The 15,356-nt window shown below is 40.8% G+C and overlaps 1 non-coding gene across 1 annotated transcript; it reads right to left on the bottom strand.

The window, feature by feature from the left end:
* Nucleotides 1-956: 956 nt before the first annotated feature.
* trnaa-ugc (transfer RNA alanine (anticodon UGC)) lies at nt 957-1,028 on the bottom strand. Its single transcript has one exon. It is a non-coding gene; the product is annotated as a tRNA-Ala (tRNA).
* Nucleotides 1,029-15,356: the final 14,328 nt, after the last annotated feature.

Below are 15,356 nucleotides of genomic sequence, written 5' to 3'. Positions count from 1 at the left end.
CCCTTTATAAAGGGAGTTGCAACAGTGCTGAAATTTAAAGAGCATTTCTGTAGAGAAAACAGCCTTGATGTTAAGCTTAGGGAGCCTGTCTTTTTGAAATTCTATTTCTTAACACCTTGCACAGTCTCCCGACAGACTAACAAATATTTGTTGGAGAAATTGGCTCACACACCGGAAGACACTAATGTTTATTTACGTTAGAGTATGTGAATAACAGTTTAACCGAAAAAGTTTGTAATTGTGATTTTGTTAAAATTCAATAAATCGTCTATCAACAGTTAGAATTTATTAAGAAATTGTTTTATTTCATAAACTATAAGACAATTCAGAGAGTTTATAGGTCATATCCGTCGCTTATGTTCTTTTAACTCTAGAGTTCAGGATCCAAACCCAGCTGCGGACGATTGTGTTTCTTGAATCTCTTGTAATCATCAAAAGTCGATGTGTAGTCCTTCAGTACTTTCTCGAGTTGTGCCATGGATATTTTATACGATCAATACTTGTCATGCTCTTTTGCATTTTCCTTAACAAACGGAAAAAGTTCAAAGTGTGTTTATGGCTGTGCTTCTACACATCTACACGACAGCACTTGTAACAGTACAGGACACGGAGTGAGGAGTTCATGAAGCTTTCAGTTTAGTGCGGAGTTCAGAAGGAGGATTTGCTCGCTGAATGATCTCTCAGGAAATCCCGGGTGAGATTCAACAGGTGTTTTCTGCAACAGCCACGACAAGTGTGAAGCAATCTCTGGATTTCCTGAATTTGAACTAAATTATTAGTTCAAATAATTTAGGATTTAACAGAACTAAATGAGGTACATTTAAAACAGCAGCGCAACTCTGCAGCACGTCGAGTGTGCCTGCATATAATTTTGTAAACCTGGCTCTCTCTGAACACGAGCAAAGAGTTCTCACTCAACAGAAGATTGCGATGTGAGTACTATAACATAAAGCACCTGGAGATGCCAGGGATCGAACCCGGGACCTCATACATGCAAAGCATGCGCTCTACCACTGAGCTACATCCCCGATGATAAAGTTTATGGAACAGACTAGATGTGCAAATGCTCACTGATCACACCACTCACGAAGAATGCCTGCAGTTTCCCACTTTCGCGTTTCCTCTACTACAGAGTAAATTCATAGGAATGAAGAAATAAGGAAGGAAAAATAATCGCATCGAAGCTTCAAGAGACTGGGCACAAATTAATCTGTTATTTTTGTATCCAGTTACATGGGCGATGGTGGTTGATTCCCAGACGGGGGAGTGCTTTTTTTCTACCTCCTTACTCGACTGTCTTTCAATTCTATCTTATTTGAAAGCTTTTTGCATCTTTTAAGTGCTCTTGATTAAACTATGCATAGAAAAACAGCAGTACTGATGATTTAACGTAAAAGGGTGAAACAACGCCCCAACCACAGGAATGGTAACAGGAAGGATCGTGTTCTTATTTAATATGTCCTTTTGAGGTGTCTTGTCAATGCACACAGGCGGTAGAGCTGAATAATTTACTTTTAGTGGTGTTTTTAAACAAAGATGGAACACGTTCTTTCTATACCAGAAAGAAAGGAGCAGACTTTACCTTTAAGAGGCAAAAATGACACCTTATCAAAGCTAATAGTAATTAAAATGACATCACAACAAAAGAGTGGAACCTTGAGTGAATAAAGCCTTGAGTGGAGCCTTGAGCTTTCATTGGACGTCTGTGTCTCCATAACTTTGTAGGTGAGAGAGAGGAGTGTGATAATTTGCAGGTGCTTCTCGGAAGTGAGTTGGTGGTACAGGCGCCTTCCAAATAATTGAGTCAGGTTTGAATCCCAGCCAGTGCAAACCCAAATCTTTTCAAGATAATCTCTGGTCCGCTAACACATCTTTTGAAACACTACAACAGGTAACACCCGTGTGAAACATCATGAGCATCTGTTAAACCTCTCTACCTGCCCGTTCCTCACAGAGACATGACGAGGGTCTAAAGGGACATTTTGAGCCGTAGAAACATTTTATCATTCCGTACTTTCCTGTGCGGTCAGGCCAGTTCCACTTTAACTGCGCCCGACAACAGAGGTCGTTTTGAAAACAACGAGAGTAAAGGGACACTGCACGTCTGCAGAACATCACGTCCGAGTTTAAGGACAGCAACATCAGAGATTGGAAGCTAGAGAGTTTCAGGTCTGTGTTTTTATTATAGGTTCAAGAAAATCTGAATACCTTTTCAAGAAGTATTTCAGAATCCCAGTCAAAGACAGTACGAATGCCGCATAGATCTGCATTGTACAATTAGTATAGTTTGTCCGTTGAATCAAACACGCCTTACGAAACATTTCTAAAACAGGAGAGATCGTTAGGGAATGCGTCTTCCTGTAAAAATAAAATGACTTCAAGGGCACTATAAGCAGAGGTGTGAAAGCCTGCTCTACAGAAGAACAAAAGCCAGAGATGCCAAAGAGGTCGAGATTTCACCACGTGAGAGAAAGCATCTCAGAAAACGAAGTTGCGGTCGTTTCCACACGTTATAAAACCACTAGGTCAAACAAGAGCTGAAGAGCCGCTGTTGAAAGTAACACAGCCGAGCGCTCTAAGGAGCTGGCTTAAACCTTGAGCCTCTTCAGGAGCATCTGTTGGAGTCACACTGCTACAGCGTATCTCCTTGTTAAGTATCCCTTTTATTGTTGTTGCTACCTCCAGGCGATGTAAACCAGATTCAGAAAAAAAATAATTTGAACAACATTATTCCTATATTTGCTTGAAGGTGCCATGGCCAAGTGGTAAGGTGTCGGCCTTGTAAACCGAAGGCTGTGGTTTCAAACCCCACCTGTGCCTGTTTCAAAGTCTTCAAAAAAACTAGCAATGTGGGAGTCTCAATAGTAAGAGAACATAACTGTTGCCAGTGATTAGTGCATATCCTGCCTTGACTTTTAGTCAACAAAGCTTGTCTCTCTTCACACCCATCTTCCGAATGATCGCCTCAGCATTGGGAAGGAACGTGCGCTTGGTACAGCCCCCCACTCCATGGTCTGATCACAAACAGATCCGGTGAGCTGTCAGTCCAGGTTGGAAGTAACTAAAGCACTAAGAATCTGACTTAGGAACGAGAAGACCGTGTTTTTTTAAACGAGTAAATAAAATAATATAAAATAATATACTGCCTGCAAGACTAAGTCAAGTTCAAGTTAAAGTTTATTGTCATTATACTCATACGCAGGTATATGGTATAACGAAATGCTATTTAGCTAGCTCTCGGACATAAGTAGTACAAAGAAAAAAACACAACAACAATACAATTGTATATCAAAAGAAAGGCAGAGACAACAGCTGATGTGCAAAAAACAACAACAGGCAGTGTGCAAAACAACAAAAAGGTAACAGGTTATGTGCAAAAACATGCATCAAAAGAATGAAATAAAGGGATAGAAATGATGGGGAGTGAGCTTTTGACATGTATGGGAGAGGTAGATTTTCAATGTGTGTTTGGGTTTTTGGTAAGAAAGAAGGCACTGTGAGGTTCAGATCATAGGTGAGAGGTGAAGAGAGAGTGAGAGAGGCTGGGAGTTTAATAGTTTGATAGTGCAGGGATAAAACTGTTTCTGAGTCTGGTAGTCCGGACCAGAATGCTCCGGTACCGTTTTCCATGTCATGCTAAACGCCACAAATTGTGTTAGTCCAGTCGTATCTATCGTCCTAAAGTTACGGAAAATCGGATGCGACTGGTGCAATCAACATACATTTTTTCAGGATAGTCGAGCGGTTTAAAACAGCAAATTCACAGCTTCGTGTCTTTTAAGCTTTGTGTTTCGCTCTCCAAATAGAGGCACGGGTTCAAATCCCACTCCCGACAGTCAGGCGTTTTACCCTGTCTTTTTTACCTGCCTTTACACTGTTTCAGTCTTGTTGTGCTCACTGACAATCACAGTACGAGGGAAACGGAGAAACTGCTTAGCAAAAACATAACGGACAGAAAAAAGCTTCGTAAACACGTGAATGTGATTAGCAGCAGTAAGGTATGCATTCAAATGTTTAAGGCTTATTTATAGCAGCAGCAGAAGAAAGGTGCAGCACAATGCAATTTGTGAGAATTCGCGGGTTTTTATGCTGCTTGGACTTCTTTCAAGCCTATGAAGTGACCCCCGTTTTATTTTCATTTTCAAACTTCAGAACCGAATAACAAAGAGGTTTCATGTGTGACAGCATTCCGTTGCAAATACCGTTTCCACGATGTATTCAGCGACGGGAATGAAATATTTTAGTGCTGGCTCAAATGCGAGGAATTTCAGAAAAACCTGGAAAAGCAACGCTTGCAGTAAATGACAAATCTAAAGCGTGTAGTCAGCATGAACAGAACAACGCAATGCTCTGTAAAAACGATCTGAAGCCGCAATTACTCTTTAATCTCGGGCAGTTCATTCCGATACGATGTTTCCGCAGAATAAATTAAATGCCGAACTTGCCAAGCAAGTTTAATACTTGCTTGTGAGCCCTAGATAAATTGGCTGCTGCAATTTCAGCAAGCGGAGTTCTGCTCAGCTGCCTGTAGTACACATTGCTGATTCCTTTTGTGAGGGCACGGGCAATCTTTCAATGATAAGGCTGACGTGCCTGTCGAAATTGTGTTTCCCTTTCACTGTGTTGTATTTGCCCTACTAGTACAACATCAAATGTGATGTCATCATTGCCCATTGGTTTGTCTTGTTGTCATTGTGTATTTTACATTACAGGAACTGAAAGTACTGAACTGAAGGTACTGAAGGTAGGAACTGAAAGTACAGACTGCTTTAATTATAAGAAAGTTTTTTTTTCTGCTGTTCTCTTTCCTGATGTATTGGTATTTGAAGGCTATTGGGCAGCAAGGATTTATCTTCCTGAACTCTCTATATAAGATATGGGTCCATGATCATCTTAGTTTAGATGTACCTTTTAAAGGTGGTATTATTCTCCATTGTTCAGCCTTCAGACATACTTGGAAAGTTTTAGGCACAGACATAATCTTTCTTAATCCCCTTTTATCCTGAGGTGACGTCCCAGACGAGCTTGCCCCCTGGGAATATTCACTGTGCTCTTCAGGATTTTTTTCTGATTCTACACAGATTTTTTCTCCCTCTAACATGTCACCACTGTCTGTGCTGCCGTGTGCAGCCCATGCATCTTCTGTATCTCCTGATGAACTTCTGAACTCTGTGTTGCCTTCCAAACTATGTCCCTCACTTTGACTTGAAATATTGACTATAGATTGTGTACCGTCATCTGGTTTGGAATCCTTCCCAATACTCACCTCCTTCTGCGCCCTAAGCACTTGGATTCTTACTTTTTTTCTATCTTCATGCCATATTACTGATAACCATTTCCTGTTGCTGGACCAATCCTCTCCAAGTGTTGACCACATTGTCATGCCACCTAATTTCTTCTTTTCTAGCTTAGAAACCTTCAGAAATTCTTTGATCTCATTCCCTACTTCACCAGCCCTTGACCACAGGTCTGGCCTCCTACTCCTCTGTCTTCCTTTAACATGTGGCATTGCCAACAATCTGAAAAATAGGGAACACATCTGAATGAAGTGGAAACATAATTGAAATTCAACTCCCAATGAATGTTAATAGTGTAGGAGTACAACAGATGTACAAGCCATTAAATGTTCTTATTTCTGTGTTTAATTTTTGAGGGACCCTATATTTTGATATAGCATCAATCACAAAACAGCATTCTGTCACTGTCATGACCACCAGCCAGGGGAGATCAACTCACAAAAGAACTAACCAGTACCAGCAGCGGGTTAATAATAACATGTGTTAATCCACCAGCACATGCTCTACTGTGCGGCAAGCAGCATTGTTTTAACCATTCAAACCCGCTTCCCGCTACTCGGTATTGAGTCTTCTCTTTGAGAGCTCTACCTCGCGTTTACTCTGAATCTCGCTTACTGGTTACTGAACTCCCTTTTGCCTCTCGACCTTGGACCTTACCTTCTGTTTTGGATTGTTTGCTTCTCTCTGTACTTCCAGTATTTCGATCTACCTTTCACCTAACAATCTCGCCTGACGTTCTGGATTGTTCGCCTGTCCCTTGCTCCTGCATCTGCACAGGATCTGCATACCTTTTCACTGAGGATTTCTGACAGTCACAGCCACATAAAAACTAGAAAAGAAGTATGTGTTTCTTTTAAAAAAATACCCCAAATTGTTTTTGTTTTTTTTAAAAAGTCAACATATCTGGGTTGTGTTTGCAAGATTTTTAAAAATTGCAAAGTTTGTGTGGGTATGATTGTAAAAAATCTAATCTTAACTGAAGAAGGCTCCATGGTCAAAACATTGTGTTTTCTTCTTCTCTTTTCAGCATGGAATAAACCTATTACTTGTTCCTTGGAGATTACCATGTGCCAATAAGATATGATCACTGTATTGACCATATACAATATCTTGCATTAGAAATTCCTATTTTGCATATCCCAGCTTGCTCTCCTTGAGACACACATACAGGGAGAGAAGCTGGGGGTCAGAGCGCAGGGTCAGCCATTTATACGGCACCCCTGGAGCAGTTGGGGTTAAGGGCCTTGTTCAGGAGCCCAATGGAGTAGGATTCCTCTGCCGACCGTGGGATGTAAACCAGCAACCTTCCAGCCACAGGTGCAGATCCTTAGCCACAGAGCCGCCGCTCTGCCAAATGTGCCAATTCTTTAAAAGAAGTCCCAAAAAATGCAAATTTATTTTTAAAAATAGCTGTTGTACATAACATCAGTGGCTATTGAAGAGTACATACAAGCACAGAGACAAGTTAATAAACTTGGAATGACTACTTACAGCTCTGGAAAGACCGAAGATATTGTTTCCGGTTGTTAAGGAACAAGTAATAGGTTTATTCCATGCTGAAAAAAAAGAAGAGAGAAAACAATGTTTCGGCCATGGAGCCTTCTTCAGGTGTGAGAGAGAGAAGGCAGTAGGCAAAGGTAATGTAGTGGGAAAACAAAGGCTGGGAGGGAGGAGGGGTGAGAGGCGGGAGCAGGGGACAGAAAGAGAGGCCAATCAAGAGGTGTGAAGTCAGAATAGGTGTTGAGAGGTGTGAAATGAAACTTCCAATGAATGGAGAAAATTTAGTAGAATAGTAGTCTGTCGTTTAGAGAAGGGGGAAGGTGTGATCCTAGCTGCAGGATACGTTTGGTTTTGGTATTCCTTCTAATGTATGTGTTCAGAAAACCATCTTTGAGAACAAAGACGGAGAGATTAGAGTGGTCATGGCCATCAGAGGTGAAATGAGAAACAATGGTTTTTGGAGAGATCTTTAATCTTCACAGCCCTGACATGTTCTCTGAAGCGGTCTCCAAGTCTCCTTCCTGTTTCTCCAATATAGAGAGAAACTGGGCATTTACTGCAAGAGATACAGTAAATAAGGTTGCTGGAGGTACAAGATGCCATCTGGGTGATCCAGAATTGTCCTGAGGGGCCTCGAATGAGTGTGGTGTTGGATGTGTACTTGCAGGCGATACAGTGAGCTCTGTTGCAAGGGAAAGTACCTGGTGTGGATGGTTGCTGAGGGTGGTCAAGGGAGCTGTGAACAAGAAGGTTGTGCAGATTAGGTGATTGGCAATATGAGATGATGGGGCGGTCAGAAAAGAGGGCCCCAACAGAGGGATCATCCTGTAGGATGGAAAAGTTGTCGTTAACAGTCCTGGGGATAGGAAGTGTGTTAGGGAAGCACCAAAGGAATGCGGTTGTTATGGTGGGAGTTCCTGATTGGGTTGATGGTCCGAGGGGTGTTTTTGGCTCGGCAAGGGTCCTGTCAATAACACTGCTGGGGTATCCTCTGTTGATGAAAAAGGATTACATTTTGAGGGTTTGGTTCTGGAATTCGATGTCGTCGCTGCATATTTGTTGTAGCCGAAGGAACTGTGAAAAAGGGAGAGATTTTTAGTATGTTTGGGGTGAAATGAGCTATACAAGAGATAGCTGTGTGAATCCGTAGGTTTGCAATAAACAGAAGTGGAGAGTCTGTGGTAGTTGATGTCCAGAAACTCAAGAGTAGTGGAAGGTATGTTAACTATATATTTGAGGGACAGGTGGAAGTTGGTGAAATGGTGCAAGAAGCACTTAAGCTGATCGTTGGAGTATGTGGCGGCACTGACGCAGTCATCAATATATCGCTTGTAGAGGTCAGGGACATAGCCAGTGTAGGAAGTGAAGAAGCGTTCTTCTACCCAGCCAACAAAGATATTGGCATAGCTGGGTCCCATTCTGGTGCCCATGGCAACTCCACTCACCTGTTGGTAAAAAAGTTTTTGAAGGAGAATGCGTTCAGTGAGAGAAACAGTGTTTTTTGGTTGTAGTCCTTTAATTGATCTGCCACCAAAACATTAATCCTAAACAGTCAAACAAGTCCATGTGATGAAAACCCTTATGCTCTTTAATGTTTTTTTATGGATTGTGCATCTGCACTAATTTCCCCCCCTCCCTCTCATCAGCTTTTGGATGAGAGATTCTGACCACTGTATAAGATCAGAAGCAGTAGAAGAAACGGGCTGCTTTTCTGCTTATTTAACACACTCCTAATGCAAACAACACATTACGAGTACAACGGAAAGGTTGCACCAAATGGGATCAAGCAATTTAAAACATATGTTCAGGGTACAGGAAAATTGTTATGGAGATGAATGGTATTCTTGAAACAAATAATGTTGCAAAAAACTTTGCCAAAAGTCACAACCCATTTAACATTCATCAGACAGGTTGAATCAGTTGGATATCTCTTAGGTTCAAAATGCACTTAACGGCTGTATAATGCAAGCAAAAGAGTCAAAAGAACAGTAGTGAACTACAGTTCTTACAATAATAAACAGCCATTTGATCTTGTGAATGATCTATCATACACCCTTGAAATGATGTTACAGATTTGGAAGTTTGCACAGCTTGTAGTCTTTCTAACTCCATGAGACACACAGACAGGGAGAGAAGCTGGGGGTCAGAGCGGGTCAGCCACTGTGCTCTTGTGTCAAACAGGTCATACAAAGACTGCCATTCCTTATATCTTTCCCTGAACCTGTGCGTCACTTCCTCACCTTCCAGAAGCAAAATATCGAGCTTCCACACACCCTTCCCCACAGTAACAGCTGTTGGAACAGAAATTGTACATGACAGCAGACAATGGTCAGAGAAAAAAAAACAGGGGTTAGGCCTGCGGTCGTGCAAGTAAAATCACGTATCAAAACAAAATGCGTGAGGCTTGGGTCCCATTAGACTAGTCCCATGTGAAACCTGCCCTCCCCTGACTATGAAGTTTGAAGCCATCTTTCAGTTTAAAATCTTTACATAATGTTTGCAATAATATTGATGATTTATCAAATTAGACCCGTCTCTCGCCCCTCATTCTGCCTTCTCTTTCTAAAAGAGAATTCAAATCCCATCCCAATCAATATACTCAGTTCCTGAATTAGGACATATCTGTCATGTGAGCAACTCAGACAATATATATTTAAGAGTTTAAATTAGACATTCATGAAACCCAGATACACCACCAGTGCTTTCCCTGGTTTCACTACAAGGTGCTGACGTACCTCTACCATCTTATTTTTAATTAGAACAGCTATACCATCAGATTTATTTTCTTTGGACCCACTCCAGATTGATGGGCCCAATGTCCCCAGTTCTTCCATATCCTTATGGCAGTTTTTAAAGGGTAACCCACACTCCTGTAACAACACAATATCAGCATTTACCTTCCTCACAAATGATAGTATATTCCTTGCCCTTAACTTGGAGCGAATGCTTCTCACATTTATGGACACAATATTAAGAGCCATACTTAAGTAGGACCAGGGGAGACTTAAAGCTCTGGCTACAATCATTCAGTAGGTGACACCTACTATACAGGCCTCCCCCCCCTTTTGTTTTAATTGTCTCCTCCTCCACCACCCCCACAATCCATAGGATATATCTCCACCTGCCTTCCTTGAGTCTCTGGTTCTAAAGCTTGGTAAGTAAGATCACATATATTGGAGACATCTAAACCCATGGGAGAACCTACCTGAGGACTCGGAAAATGATCTTCCCTCACTCTTCTGCTCAGAGTTAAATCATTTTCTAAATCTAATGTCTCTTTTAGACTGCACCCTCTGTTCTGTACATTTCATTTGAGCACTTTCAGTCTCCACAGGTGGCAGGCTATTGGAAGAGCATTGGTCTTCCCAGTTTTGTTCTATTTGCAAAGGAATTTGGACAGTCTTTAAACACATGACCTTCACACTCACAGAGATTACATTTCCTCACGCTTGTACATTCAGTATATGCATGTCCAATTTCCTTGCACTTACCACACACCACATTTGTACAGGCATCCACAAAGTGACCCAGCTCCCCACATCTCCTGCACGGTTTTGGCTGCCCTTGGTAGAACACAAGGCCTCTATTTTCACCTAATCCAATCAAAGAAGGAATGTGTTTAAATCCACCATAACCATTTTTTGTCTTCATGCAATGAAACAGGTACTCTCCATGCACAGTTCCAGATGCCATCATCATCCAAGACTTTCTGAAGCTCACCTTTCACTAAACAATACTTAGACAACCATGTCAAAACATCTTCCTTCATCACCATCTCATTAAACATGCGAACAATCACAGTCCTATTAATTAATAATAATTGCTTACACTTATACAGCGCTTTTCTGGACACTCCACTCAAAGCACTTTACAGGTAATGGGGACTCCCCTCCAACACCACCAATGTGCAGCATCCACCTGGATGATGCGACGGCAGCCATAGTGCGCCAGAACGCTCACCACACATCTGCTCTCAGTGGAGAGGAAAGCAGAGTAATGTAACCAATTCATAGGGGGGGATTATTAGGAGGCCATGATTGGTGAGGGCCAATTGGAAATTTGGCCAGGACACCGGGGTTACACCCCTACTCTTTTCGAGAAACGCCCTGGGATGTTTAATGACCACAGAGAGTCAGGACCTCGGTTTTACATCTCATCCGAAGGACGGCGCCTGTTTACAGTCCAGTGTCCCCGTCACTATACTGGGGCATTAGGACCCACACAGACCACAGGGTGAGTGCCCCCTGCTGGCCCCACTAACACCTCTTCCAGCAGCAACCTTGGTTTTTCCCAGGAGGTTTCCCCTCCAGGTACTGACCAGGCTCACACCACATTAGAAAGATCCATCAGCTTCTGCCATTCAAACATTCTAATCAGGCCCACATCTTTTTTTCTACTCTATTTTTATCCAAAATTGTTCCAGTAACTTCGCCGATTGAAACTAATGTCAAAACCAATTCCCTTCAGCAAAGTGATTAAGAATTTGACATCTAATGCCTTAATCCTTTCTGTAACACCTTCCTTGAAAAGTCCAACCGTGAAATATCACCTGAGTGAGCCGAACCCTCACCACCCTTATACACCAAAAGTGAGCAAAAGTAACAGTGCATGCCGACCCTACAGGCCGCCATGGCCGTTACAAATGTGTCAAAAGCAAACTAAACCTAAACCGAAACCTCTGCTGTGCACCAAACCCACCAAAACCCTATTCCCTTAATCTTACACTTATACAAAAACTCCACTCTCGACTTCTGGGTTTAACCCTTTACATCTCGAACACTGGTTAGAGACTCAGTGTGTCCCAGGCTCAGCGGTTATATAGGACAGGACTCGGCGAGCTGCAGGTGAAACTCGTTGTTCTGCGCTCCCCGTGCGGAATGCTCGTCTCCTCCCTCCAGACTCATCAAACCGCCTTCATACTCTACAGCGGGAAAAAAAAACTCCCTTTACTGTCTTCATACAGTACATCCCTCTTAAATCCCAGAAACACAGAAACTCTGGGGCGTTTCTGTGAGTCAGTACTAGGTTTCTCTGTTCGAGGTTACAAGCAGAAACAATAAAAGTGCTGAAAGCAGGAAGTTATTTCTGCTCGTAGGCATAAATGTGTAAAAATAAATGTTCTGATTCCTAAAACCTAATAAAATCCATGTAAGTCTCCTTTTCGTCCCCAATGCATATAACTGAATATAAACCAGTCACGTTCAGCTACTTTTCTGATGTATATGAATACACTAGTTCTGGTGCAGCTCTTACAACAAAGATACTTAAGAACTTTTTTTTCATACGAGCTCTTGCCGTTTTTAAATTGAATATTTTTTCATTTCAGTAAATCACACGAAACACCAGCAACACTCATTGTAAGCATCTGGCCAATCACATTCCTGAATTTCAAACCCATTTAGTATTTATTTTTAACTTGTTTTATTTTTTTTTAATTTTAAAACCTGTTTTAAGTATTCTTGCCATTTTTAGCATATTGTAAGTGGATTTTTTCAAATATTTTATTTTTTAAATCATATCAACCCATTGTAAGTTCCCATTGATAATTCCTGAGCTTTATAACTGTGTATTATTTCTTTTTATTATTTTACAGAGCTTTTTAATATATTGTGAGCATTTTAGTGTCATTTTAAAATAGGACTATCAATGCTCCTGACTTTTAAACCTGTATTTATTCTGACATTATTCTCTCCACCTGCAGATGAGGGAGGTATTTGATTTTAAATTTGTTGATTTGGGGGGAAAATGTACATTCATTTCCTTGTATGTATCACCAGTGGGAAACTTTTTTTGGATGAATTGCATTTTTGGATGAATTGCAATCTTTACTTCAAGGTCTTCAGGCTGATATAGAAATGACGGGAGATTTAAATGACACATTTGATAAATCAGACAGGAACAGCATAACATCTAAAATGGCAGAGCCCTCTAAAGTACTGAAAAAATTCCGGCACATTCATAATAAATACAATTTATTTAATTTAAAGCATAAAATTTGCTTTAAAAAGAAAACCACAATTTGTACGATATCATATTTCAATATCGACATTCAGATGAAGAATTTGAGGATTTGAATATCATTGAAGAGTACATCGATTTTGGGACAATGTTTGCATCTGAATAATCCTTCCTCCTGGAAAGAAGGAAAAAAAAGTTTTGAGTCTCAGTCTTCAGGATCCCCCCCAAAAAACGTGCAAATTTGTTTCCGATGTATTTTGGATAAAGATATAACTCTCATAGAAGATACATTTTATCAGTTGAATGCAGTCGATACTTTCGACTTTTTATATGATGATAGGACCTACATTTAGGGCTCAGTACTGATAACACTGCTGCTATTGATTGAGTAGAAATAATTGATGTACTGGCAGTTCTTTTTCTGAGGCAAGAGGTCCTAGAACACCTCCTATAAAAATGTTAAGATTCAGAGCAAGAAATATTTTTCCACCTCACCTAATGCTATTGCATTAACAAGGCTGAAGTTGGCTTCTTATTCACCAGCTGCTGCTTTGTGTTTTTCGTTCCATCTTAAATGCTACTGCTGTGATGTTATGTCGTCTTTCGCCTGTAGATGGCTCTCTACAGTCATTTTTAAAAATACTTATCCGGATGTATTATTGTACATTTCCTCAGTAAAGGGGAATATGTAAGTAGAGACTGTCAAAATTGCATTTTTGTATGAAACACATTTCAGAAACACAACTCACAATAAAACAAACTGGCATGTTATACCACGAGTAAATAAGACAAAGGCAAAACGTAAATTCACTGGCACTTCCTGCATATTTTCCACGACCTTGCCTTCTGATCATAAAAAGTCTCAAACTCTTGCATTTTACAAGAAATTTTAATATAGCAGTTTTAAATGGGACATTTAGAACATGGCATATGAGACTATATGGTTAACTGAGGATGAGCAGAGGGTGATCGAACCTACCTCCTGGTTATGAAAATGTCTAAAAATTCTGACACAGATGTGTGAGAGACAATGGAAAAGACTATCAAAATCCTGAACTTCAGGACATTGTACTGTACCGTTTTTTTAAATACGACCCTCTGAACATGGCACGAGAGAATACATTGTCAAATGGTAAATGCAATGTTTGCTATATTTCTAGGGCCCTCCCTCCTGATTTTAAAATCATCTCATATTTCTGACATCAAGGTGTGAGACACAATATAACAGACTGTCAAAATCCTGAACTTCAGGACATTTTATGATACCATTTTAAAAATATGACCCTCTGAGCATGGCATGTGAGAAAATGGCATGTGAGAATGCATTGGGAAAAGGTGAATGCAATTTCTGCTGAATTGCTATTGCCCTCCCTCCTGATTACAAACTCGTCTCACAATTCTGAGACTGAGGTGTGAGACACAATGTAACAGACACTATTAAATTGTGAAGAACAAGAGATTATACTGTTACGTTTTTTTTTAATATTGACCCTCTGGCATGTGGGGACTTGTAGTCAACAAAATAGCACACATTCTGCCAATTTGCTTTGTCCCTCCTTCCTCGATACCAAAACATCTTAGTATACCGACACTAAGGTAAATGTCTCTAAATCCAGAAGTTAAGTTGTCAAAGTATATTGGAGTCAACCGATACTGATCAGGTTCTGCTGCTGCTGAGCCCGCAGCCTTCACCATAAGGTCCAATTCCCCAAGCCTGTACCCTTCAGAAATTGCAGTATAGAATGAAAAAAACTCCAATAGATATCGGCCACTGTTGGCGATTTTCCTTTAAGAGAGATAGATAATACTTTATTAGTCCCGTAGGGAAACTGACAAATGATTCTCCAGAAATTTATCACTTTCACTTTCACTCCAGTGTATCACTTTCACTGAGACCGAGGAGTGTTAAGCTGTACATGAGTCTTTGTGGCTCGGTTGTTAACAAAAAGGGTGGTGGTTTGAGCCTTCCCAGGGACGCTATGAGCCTTTTAATGTACACACCCGTCTCACTTTACCTCCACGGCCGGTCTTGTACCGCAATCAGATACAGAGCCCGCAGGGGGCAGTAGGCTCGCAAATATAGCTCACTGTGTATATAATGAAGAAGCGGAGGTTAGTTTCTCATCTGCATGTTGCAGAGCCTTATGCAACTCACAACAACAGTTGGGGTTTGATCCCTGCACGGGCTATTAGTTGAAAGACCATTGTAAATGACGTGTAACAGATTTATCCAGCTGGCTTTTATGTTTCATACTTAATTGCTATCTTGAAACCAAAATAATTAGAAATATGGAACACAACTGTTCTTCCCCATGAAGGAAAGCTGTTTTACACTGACGTCACTCCTTTTTATTTAATCCAGATTTTAAAAACAACTCCGCCCTATCAAAGGAAAATGTTACACAAAAGTTGGAAAGCACACTCTGAATCCATCTGTATATTTGATTTCCGCAATCCGTTCAAGGCTGCCTATGTTAATCGTAAGTGTATAGATGAAACATTTAATATATTGTTCAGTTTAAATCAAAATGCTTTAATACTACAAGAGAGAAGTATAGTATGGAGGTTGCGACAAATGTGTGATTTCTTGGAAGAAAACTA

The sequence above is a fragment of the Lepisosteus oculatus genome, chromosome 14 (genome assembly GCF_040954835.1).
Source record: "Lepisosteus oculatus isolate fLepOcu1 chromosome 14, fLepOcu1.hap2, whole genome shotgun sequence".
Lineage (NCBI taxonomy): Eukaryota > Metazoa > Chordata > Actinopteri > Semionotiformes > Lepisosteidae > Lepisosteus > Lepisosteus oculatus.
This window is presented reverse-complemented; position numbering and strand designations above follow the sequence as displayed.